This window comes from Falco rusticolus, chromosome 5 (assembly GCF_015220075.1).
Source record: "Falco rusticolus isolate bFalRus1 chromosome 5, bFalRus1.pri, whole genome shotgun sequence".
Taxonomy (NCBI): domain Eukaryota; kingdom Metazoa; phylum Chordata; class Aves; order Falconiformes; family Falconidae; genus Falco; species Falco rusticolus.
The window spans coordinates 35,692,283-35,701,534 of record NC_051191.1 but is presented as its reverse complement, the minus strand read 5'-3'; positions in this window follow the sequence as shown (position 1 = coordinate 35,701,534).

Sequence of the window (9,252 nt, the reverse complement as noted above, 5' to 3'; positions counted from 1 at the left end):
GTTTTATAATTTATTGAGGAATAACATGATGGAGAAATCTCAAACTTGGAATTAGCAAAGGATCCATTACTTTCATTCTGTTCACAGTTCCTATTATTCTTTCATATGGCTTTGTATTTTTGGCTTTGAATTAATACAAATACTTTAAAAATGTTAGTTTCCAGAAATGAAACATCTCGTAGAAAATCATGACAAGCCATCATTTCTTAAAGAACTATTTTTTTTCTAATACCAGAGGAAGTCTTTTCTCTCCTACCAGTATTTTTTAAGATCCAGAAAAGTAAATTGTTGTGTTTAGACTTGTGTTTAATATCAGCATTAATTATGAAAAAGAATGCAGGAGCTCTGAGAAACCTGCAACATTTTGTCTCCATACAGCACAGAAGCCAATGTATTACTAAGTTATATAGCCATCTCTAGTCACGATGGTATTTCAAAATAACTGATATTCTGAATTCAGTCGCAGTTGACAATCTGATCTCCTCGGTGTGTACAGGCACTTATATAGGGTGTAATTGCTTTTCCAGACAAGAATGAAATCTCTGTAAAGTATATTATAGCATACAATATCTGGAATTTTGACAAACACAGGTAACCACAGCAGTGTGCTGAATGCTGGGAATAATGACTGTAAATCGTGGCTGTTTAGCATGGTTTTAAATGCAGAACCTGAAAGCTGGTGCAGTTTTCTCCCATTGAGATTTGAATCTTTTTACAGCATGCAAATATTCCAGTTGTGTTCTGAGCTATAACTCTGCAAGGAGATCTCTGAAGCTGCTTATTTTTGCATTGCAAATATTTGCGTACATGTAGAACCAATGTCCTTTTCTTTCATGCTACCACACAATTCAGATTAGACAAAGTTTTAATTGGTTAACATTTGATTGACTTCTCATCCTGCCACCACTTTTTAAAATTACTATGGACATTTATCTGGATATGCATGGCTATGTTTCACCCTAAGTCATGCTCCACTTTTTGGGACACTGTGACTTGTGAGGACTGCAGGTTTAGGGGAGAAAAAAAAATAGCCATAGGACAACATAAGGCACGCCCTGTTGTTATTCATCTGCCCTTAAAAACAGGTAAGAGAAATGACCCACAAGTGACAGTGTCATCGTAGCATCATAGTGTCTTTGTATGCATCTTGCATGAGCAGAAGTGTGCTTTAACTGCTGTCCTGTTGTTATTTATAGGGTGGGATGCTGACATGCCACTGGCAAAAGCGCCTCTTCCCTGGGACACCTGGATCCACTCTAGGGACATTCTGCCAGTGGGCAGCATCACTCCCTGACAACTTGCTCTGACTGCAGGCACAGCTGGCACATGGAAACTGCTCCAATGTGCTTCACAACTGCAGTCCCCACTTACTCATGAGACACCACCAGCCCTTTCAAAATTCAGTATGGAGGAACAGAGGTGACATGTGAGTAAAGGTTGCGCATGTCCAGTGGGTATGCTGTTGAAGAAGGAAAGCATAACCAGTGTTATATGGCAGAAACTTGAGGAGCCACATTTCTCCCTGTGATTACCCTGCTTCTTTGCAGCTTTGGTGCTGAGAGGGCAGCACAAGGCAACATCAGCAGCAGGGAAGTGGTTTGTCTCCATGGTGTCCCCACCACCTTGCCCACACCCCCTGGGCTCACTCTGGGAAGAAACGAGTGGTGTTAAACTTCTCTGGCCCCAGTGAGGAAGCCCTCAGGAAGCTGGGTCCTCTGTGGTGTGGGGCACGCAATAACTGAATCACCCTTTCTTTCTATCTGCTGAAAAACTGTGACGGAGCCCTTTCCTAACCTTTCGGCTGAACAAAGTTAGTTTGGCTCTCAGGAATATACTTACACAGGCGTTCATGTTTGCTTGCAGGACCTGGAAGGCGTTAATAACATACAACTTGTCACTTCCTACTCCAAGATGACTGAAAACATTTTTCATATAGAAGGAGAGGAGCTGATCTCGAACACTGCAGTTTGTCTGGAAACAAAGCAGGTAAAGAGTTGCCAAATGAAAATCTCACAAGTCAACTTTAGCCTAAAACTTCATCCTCATAAAAATATGGGTCTTTAGAAAGCATACAATTAATAAAAACATTTTCATGAGGTTTGCTATCCCATTGGATTGCTTCCTTTTTTTTTAAGCAACTCAACGTGTGTCTGTGGTTGCTGGAGGAAAGGCAGGAGGATGTTGTGCTGGCAGCCAAAGGACTATGGGTAAAAGCAAACATGAATAGAAGTGACACCAACAAATCTATTGAACACTCAAAGAAGAAATGGAAGATACACTGAGGAGTTAAGCCAGACCATCTTGCCCAAACGGCAGGAGTCATTGTGGGTGTCATTGTTCCATTCCTCCACATCAGTGTCCCATACCATTCAAGATGCTGTAGGGTATCCTAGCGACCCCCAGCTGCTGCTCCAGAAGAGACCAGTCATCCTGTATACCCTGTGTCCTATCTGCCTGGCCTGTGGGATCTCTTGGATACCCAAAGGTATTTCAAACAGCTATTTTTAGGCAATGGAGCCAAGTATCAGGTGTGAAATACCCACCAGCAGGGTAATGCAACTGCAGATTAAGCCACCCAAATGCAAGTGGTGTTGTGTAGGTCCCACAGGCAGGCAGGGAGCCTTCACTCCCAAGGTAATCAATGGGGGAATTCAAAGGCCAGTGGGTCTCTGTTTAAGGATAAACTGACTCAGTTGGCCCTGCTGACTAGATCTCTGTGTTAAGGAAGCTAAAATACCTCACACACTTTGACTCACTTAAAAATGTGCACCCCAAGTTTAGTGTCTCGCTGCCATGCTGAATCACACACTGGGGATCTCTGATTTTCCTTTTCCAGTGCATCTGCAAATGTCAAAGCCCAGAGCAGCTCCTTGGGTGTCCCAGCTGCTCTGCAGCATCCCTGGGCTCTCAGTAGTACCACACACACTCAGCAGAAGGTGCCTAAGCTGGCGGGACAGTGGCTGTGGCCCTGACCCTTATGTGAATGGACTTGTACCTGAAAGTGTTGCTGGGGAGGGTCGCATATAGCCAGGTGCTCGCAGGAGGAGCAAATCCTACCAAGAACACACTCCCCCTGACACGGCAAACACCATCACCCCAACCCCCCTGGCAAAGCAACACTGCAACCACCTAGAGAGAAGTCCCTCCAGCCAGGCTTTCTGAATCCACCTTTCTCCCCATACCACACCCAACTCTCCCCTCATGTCCCAGGGGAATATCCCTTTCTATGGGGCAGAGGTAACACTCTTCCTCTAAGTGGAGGACTTCATTAAATGTATGGCTTTCATAAATACAACGTCCTTCCTAATTAAATACAAGTGATTTTTGTGTTGGCTGTCATTCCTTTAGATCATGCACTCCTACCTCTACTGACAAAAGGAAAGTTGAAGTAATAAAATGGAAAAACAGTAGTATAAATCTTACCATAAACAGCATTTTTGTTGTCTTTTTAAGCAGCCTTGTGTTCTTGATGAGATCCTTCTGCAAAATACAATGTTCTAGTATTAATTAACCTAAGCAGAGGAAAGGAGACAGAGTCTTAAGTCTGGTTTGTACAAAACTTAATAGTAATAATAATAATCAGCACCTGTATTCAGATGTAGGATGAGAACTCAGCAAATCTGTGTTCCAATCCCAGCCTAGCTACAAACTTCTTTCATGGCAAACTCCTCGGCAAACTCATCTCACCTCTCTGCATCTTCTTTTTTCCTGTCTTTACAAAAGGAGTAGCGGCATTACCTTGCCTCTCAGGACTGTAGAGATCATTTGGCTTATTAAAGTTTCCAGGTGCTCAGTAACGAAGCCAGTAAAGAAGCATCTATAAATAAAATAAACTTTTCAACCAGTGGGATCCACTTACAGGAACAGATGATTTTAAACTAGTTGCCTTGGTATACAGGTTCTCCGTCACTTGGGAGAGGAGTCCTTTTCGGCAGGTATACTTTCCCGTAGGTGACTTTTTGCCTTCCACAGTGAAAAGACAAAGCAGAACTAAAAAACGCCCGGATCTGAAAATAGAATATGCTTTCATCTTCGCTCCCAAATCTTCGTGCCTCTACAGTCACAGCAGCATATGTGATACAGCAAGACTGGTTAGATGACAGAGGTTAACCTAATTTTGTTAACCCTCAAAGCAGCTTCTGCACTGAGATGCTCACACAGATAACCTATTGCTCGTGTGCTTGCTGATCAGTATTGTTGCTATGCTTTTTTATACATCTTGCTCCACTTTCAACAGATTTGACCACAATCATCTGTGACGTTTTTCTAAATGGTATCTCCATATTTACTGGTAGCAGGGTCAAGGTTTCCAAGAAAGAAGAACTTCCCTCTCATATGAGAAGTATTCTTTCATTTAAGTGGTGGTCAAGCCAGGAAAGAGTAGTTGAGCTGGTTAGTTTGGTTTCATAACAAAGTATACCAAATGTGTGAATTTTTTTTTATTATTATTTTCCCACAAAACCTTATGGCAGCACTTTTCTGAAAGGTAATGGCCCAGAAAGGAAAAAATCTTTGCTAATTTACTCTTAGAAGCATTAGAAAATCCATTATCTATAAGGAAGTTGGACTGTGCTGCCTTTAAAACTTCACTGTCCAGTCTTTCAGAAGTGTACAGGAGTAAAGAAGCTAGCAGCAAAGCAGCTTGCTGCCTATTTTAATCTCTGTAATTAGTCTTTTTCCAGGGCAGGATTTGCCCCAATAGAAGCAGCAGGTAGTTTAGCATGAAAGGGAGGGCTCCAGGGAGGGCTCTGTTCAAGGTCCAGAGCATGCTTGGCTATGAAGTTGCCTTAAGAGTTCACCGAGAGCCACAGGCACTGGGAAATAATATGCAAAGTTCTAACGTACCCACCACAGAGATGTTTAAAGCAAAACCAAAGAGTCAGATGGCCACTCTTCTACAGAGGTGCTCAAACAGAGATTGGGCGATCTGTGGCTCTGGCCTGCTTCTGAGATAGCCAAATGCTGAGGGTTTCTCAGGTACCACTCCAGACATGCAAGGAACACAAGAATAGCCTTGGAAATCCTGAAGTGACAGAAGCACTGAGATGCTGTTAAGCCAAGGATGGGTGTAAGCCAAATGTCAAAGTCCCTAGAACTGTCTGAGGTGTGTGAGAAGAGGGAGAAAGCAGGTTTTGGTCTAGCACAGCAAGACTTCAGCCTACTGCAATACCATTTTTGTTGGAAGTAAAAGCAAGCTCTTGAAATGTTCACCCAGGACAGAGGGTTTTGCTCCTTTGATGTTTAAAAGTGACACAGAAGGGCTTAAACAGATCAGAGAAAATTACTTGAGCTACAACTCAGAGGGACCTTGAGTTGCCAGAGCCAGCAGCAGAGCTGTGCCCCTCTATGGCACCACCAGTGAGCCTGCACCAGGGGCATGAGCCAGCTCTGGGAGGAAGAAGGGTGAGACAGGCTGGATAATAAACTCACCCCAGCCTTGATCCCACTGACTGTTCACACAAACATGCATGCAGCCTTCAGGCCAAGCTGGACTTGCATCCAACTTCAAGGACCCCACCTGTACCAGCTCTGGGAAATGCATTTTACTGCAGGACTATCCATACATTGCAGTAACTTCACCAGCACTGAAATGCTGATGGGGTCCATCCAAAAGGGAGACCAACAGGGGGAGGAGAGCTTACACTTTTGGAAGGTGGAGATGATGGAGACATGAGGCTCTATGTCCATTTTCGTGCTTACTTGAACTGTAGTCCGTACCTGAGCTCTCTAAATGCTGTTAGATTTGCCAGATGAGGTGCACCAAACCTCAGCAAACAAGGTATGTGGACAGCAGATTAGCCACTTACTCCTGGTTTGTTCCTAGAAGAGTTTCTCAGGCAACAGCAAGAGTAGAGTCAGAATGCAAAACCGCCTTGGGTTCCCCAAGGTGTGGTACCCCCTCACTGGTCAACAGTCATTCCAACCTATAAATGGAATAAATGGGTCATGTAGCCAGTCTGTAATGGCTTTTCACAAGAAAATAATTTTCAGCATCTCTGAAACTTCTGATGTTTCTGGAAAACCCTTGAGCCCACAAGTTTCATTTTGTCTGTTCTGTGAGCTCCTATCACCGAGCTTAGAGGGCTGTAGCAGTGACACTGTTGCATTGGACTCAAGCCCTTCACATGTGAACCAGGAAACACCTTATTGAATCGGCTAACTTTTCAACTGGGTGGTCTAAAAGGATGCAGATGGATGCAAATACATGGTGACCATGTTTTAATAAAATAAAATAAAATAATAAAATAAAATAAATAGGGCTTTCCTATTTTTGTCATAGAAGGATGGTGGGTACCATTTAATACCTGACCCTGTAAAATCGGTTACACTTCCACCTTTTTTGATATACTGAGTTAATTACTAGTCATACAATAGCCAATATTCTTTAATCAGAGCAAAGGGTTTTTTTGGGGGGGGTCTGATGTAGCACTTTGTACACTGGATTTTAGTGCCACTTTGGCACTCAGACATGATTATGGTACAAATAATAAAGACAGAATACCAAAGAATCAGTATTATTCAGTATTTAAAGTTATATGAAGCAGAGGAAGAAATGAATTCAGGGACTCTGACTCTTCTAGCAATAAAGACAGAGAAGATCTGCAAAGTTCTGTATAGGCAGTGGAACTGTTATATCCACAGCTAGTCTGAGGACAACAACAAAACACACCACCAAGCACGCTGATTTCCAGACCTAGGCTGGGAACCACAGGAGCCGAAGGAGCCTGCCCTAAAGGAAATGGGCTCTCTCTATATGGGAAAATTTTGCATGTAGAGTGTCGATGAATACTTAAGGAACAATACGATACTGATAACACGTGTGAAGTTCATGTGTTACATTAATACGAACTGTGTAAAGTTTATGATCATGAGAATGAAAGAGAAGGAAAATAACTAAGAAAGAAAGAATAAGAAAAACTAAAAGAGCATCCAGCTTATTAGAGAAGAAAATCTTGCCTGATTTACCCTGGCTAGGGACTAAATTTCAAAGGAGGCTGTGTGTGATCTGTGCTCCACGTGAGTATATGAGACCACTAGCCTGGAGGATCCTTTCTTCACTGTCTTATTGTGAATCGTGGAATTACTTGATCTATATGAGTTCAGTAGATATTATTAATATTAAATTACCTTGCTCTATATAGAATGAACAGATACATCTACCACTGCTGCAAGCTTCTGATAGTCTATTTAAGGTAACAATCGTATCTACTGGTCCTTTTGCAGCTTAATTGTTTTTTTGATCTCCACCCATAAAAAGCCTCATCTAGTTTTTTACTTCTAAATCTTCTCACTTTTCACATTTTCAGTTTATTTCCTGTTAGTATAACTAGAACTAAATTAGTCGTGTATTTCCTATAAACATTACTCATATTTGCTTAGTTGCTGTTAATGTTATACCGCCTCTTAAGACTATTCTCTAGTATTGCTTTTGTTCCCTTATTCTGTTTAATTTGGTCTTCTGAAAAATAACAGGTCTATGAAGAGGTGCAGTATTTGTGTCCCAAAATGTGATTTGATGAGTAGCAATGAAGTCTAGTGAGATCTTCCAGAAACTGAGGGTGACAATACTACTGTAGGACATAAAAAATTGAGATACCCTAGTGCCTCTGTTGGAGAGAGAAGTTTGGAATGCAGCAGCTCCTAGTGTCAAAAACTGATTCTGCAATGTTCTGAACATGATTGTAATGAGCATAGGCACATAGGTAAGCACAAAATACCCGCCAGTGTTTAAACACTGTTTCTTGTAACCTCCTAATATTATAATAGGGAACTTTGGAACTGCCATAGATTTCATACAATTACTGAACAATTATGAATCTATTTTTTTGGACACAGATACCTAAATTACCCATGCAAACTCAGCACATAGTCACCCAATGATTCACTGCCATTGGCTTCAATAGTCATAAAAGGCAGAGTAACAACAGAATAACGTGAACAGATGACACTAGGAGCTCCTGCCTAAATATTGTACATACACAGCTCTGGTTAGGAAAAATCCCTACATAACTGAAATCGGGACAGTGTAAATAAAGTTAAAACCGTGGCTGCCTAGGGTTGGATGTCAGTCTGGTGCCTTTCTCATTCCTAAACACAAAATCACTACACTTGCTCCCATGACACACGCACGCTACATGGTACCTGTCCAGGAGCTCCTCAACTGCTTTTGTTGAGGAGCAACAAATGTTGAGGTTGGAAGGGGCCTCTGGAGGTCATCTTGTCTAACCCTCCTGCTCAAGCAGGAACGGCTAGAGGCAGCTGCCCAGGGTTGTGCCCAGTCTGGTTTTGAATATCTCCAAAGATGGGACTCCACAACCTCTCTGGGCAACCTGTGCCAATGTTTGGTCACTCTCACAGTAAAAAATTGTCTTCCTGTGTTCAGATGGAATTTCATGCATTTTAATTTGTGCCTATTGCCTCTTATTCTGTCACTGGGGACCACTGAGATGAGCCTGGCTCTCTTCTTTACTCCCCCTCCCACCTCAGGTATTTATACAGATTGATAAGATCTCCCTGACCATTCTCTTCTCCAGGCTGAACAGTCCCAAATCTCACTGCCTCTCCTCAGAGGAAAGATGCTCCAGTGCCTTAATAATCTCCGCAGCCCTCCACCACCAAGGCCACATATCCACCACACTCAGAATTTTTTCACTCTATGCTTTAGACAAACTTCATAAAATTTTAAGGTGTTGAGTAAAGCAGAAATCCCTCAAGCTTAGATGAAGAAGACAAACAAAAGCAAACCATACGCACAAACAAAAAAAAAAAAAACAAACAAAAAACCTACAAAACCCCAATTACTTTTCCTCTGGGCATTTGCATCTCTTTGCACTTTATGAGTAACATCTTTTGAGTAAGCCTTAAATGTGAATTGCTATAAAACATATTGTTAATCTGCTCTCATCCTCAAGAAATGGCACAGACTGATTCAAGTGGTGCTGCTGTCCTGGTTCTGTGTTTTACTTCGGTGACAGATGGCCAACAATTGTCTGTCAAGCTAGTTTTACTTCAGCCATCTGACTGGAAGGTTTCAGCACATTCCATCTTTTCAGAGACAGATTACAGAGTATATTCAGGGTCCAGTTTGAAATCACCAAGGTACTAAAATCAAAATTTTGCCTCTGTGCACAGAACAAAGACAGCAGTTTGAGTTTTCAAAGCAGTAGTAATTTTTATAGCCAACAATTAGCCGCTTTGAAAGAATGCTCAGCACTCCCTGAATATCTCAAGATGCCTTTCAAATGTCTCCAG